Here is a 2,146-nt window from a genome sequence, read left to right on the forward strand (position 1 = left end):
CCCATTTTTTCACTGTCGAAAACGATGATAAAGAGTCTCCCAAAGTGGAATCCATCTCGTTTTTTCCATTGGCGTTAAACCTTTCAAAATAAAGTATTTTATCACTGCGCGACATTCGATTTTATCCATTTTTCGAGAAACACCAAAACTTGTTTGTTTTACTCGACACAAGAAGACAAACTACTAATCACATCTGTCTGAAACTTTTTCGGTAGGTCTCTGAAAGATCAAACTTAAGAAAAATCGTAGCCATTTGACACTCCCGGTACCATTTTTATGTCAGGTCGAGAACTTTTCATCTTGCCTTCGTTGGTTTGTTTCCTTTTTAAAATTATTGTTTGGTAAAGAAAAATGATAATAAAAAGAAGACATAAAAAATAATTAAAAGGATAATTTTTGCATTGTTTTTTTTACAAAAAATCAAATTTTAAAAAATGTGAAAAAATTGTTCATATATAAGTATATATATATGTATTTCATTATACATATATGATTATATGTATATGAGCAATTTTTTCTCATTTTTTTAAACTTTATTTTTTATAAAAAAAACAATGCCAAAATTATCTTTTTAATTATTTCTTATTTATTATTTTTCTTGTACTATACATATACAATAGTTTTACAAAAGAAAGAAACATATATGGATACATATGTATGGACATATTGCGCGTATAATTATAAATAATTATATATTTCTATATATGTTTATATTTATGTATTTATACAAGGTGTTTCAGAAATAGTTGGCCAAATTTTAAGAGCATATTCTACTCATTATAAGGATGAAAAAAAGTCATATAAACATGGGTTCGGAAACGCTTCCTTTCCTAGTTATAAACATTTCTTATTTATATTGTACATATTTACGTCGGACGACATGCCTCGCTTCGACGTTTCATGAATTGTACTTCCATTCACTTTCTAAAGTAAACAAAAGATTATTAGATAGGTCTGTATGGATTTGGAATCAGTCTTTATTTAAGCATAGATAGTATTCACCAACATGGCAGCTTATTCTAACATAGAATTGGCAGATAACCACTACATGTATGGGCGAGCTAATGGAAACTGCAGAGAAGCTCAACATCTCTAGCAACAAATGTTTCCTCAAAGACGATGCCCTGCTAAAAATACTTTTAGTTCGGTAATGAAAATATATGTATAAGTAGATAAAAAATGTTTATAACTTGGAAAAGAAGCATTTCCGAACCATGTTTATATGACTTTTCTTCATCCTTATAATGAGTGGAATATGCTCTTAAAGTTTGGCCAACTATTTCTGAAACACCCTGTATGTGTTTTTATATAAAAAATTTTTTACCGGGGATAGCTGAAATCAAAATTCAAATCTAACCGCGGATTATATCTAATCTATCATACAGATCACATTGCTTTTTGCACGTTAGACACGATTCTGATTAGCTAATCAAATTAACTGCGCATCTTTCAAGTTGATTCACCTTGTCTTCAGAGCATGGATATAATTAATTGAATCAAACTATCAAAAGTTTTTTCCCGCGAGGCCGATTGGTTGTCTCGTTGCGCTTAATTACTTCGTGTGAGCAGCTGTTTAGTCATTAGATTTTGACGATTGTATGTATTGAGGCTAAGAGTGTAATAGTATAAGTATAGTAAAAAATAAAAAGTATCAAATAACGCGCGCGAAGTGCATGTCTGTAATGCTAGTTAATTGAAATATTAGATATTGTAAACGATAGATAATGCTAGAAATAAATTCAAACTTTATTAAAATTTTATCTAATTTTATAGTAAAGTTATCGTTTCTATCGGACTCACATTTGAGTTACTATAGAGAAGTGATCTATTTCTATCATTTCTTAGTAGTATCTTAATTATTTAAACATTAAATACACTTAAATAAAGATATGAACGTAGATTTTTATATATAACTTATATATAACTTATAGTTATCTATAATCAAAACTAAAAATTATGATTTGTTACATATTTTATTATATTTGCAAAAAATATTAAAATTATTTATATATGTATAAAGGACAATAAAATCTCTACAATTAAAATATTACATAATAAATCATACTACGTAATAAACTGAAAACCTTGTACGATAATATATAATCAATTTTGACTAAATATGTTCAAAGATAAACATTACTTAAAG

The sequence above is a fragment of the Wasmannia auropunctata genome, unplaced genomic scaffold, assembly GCF_000956235.1.
Source record: "Wasmannia auropunctata unplaced genomic scaffold, wasmannia.A_1.0 LD325729.1, whole genome shotgun sequence".
NCBI classification, from domain to species: domain Eukaryota; kingdom Metazoa; phylum Arthropoda; class Insecta; order Hymenoptera; family Formicidae; genus Wasmannia; species Wasmannia auropunctata.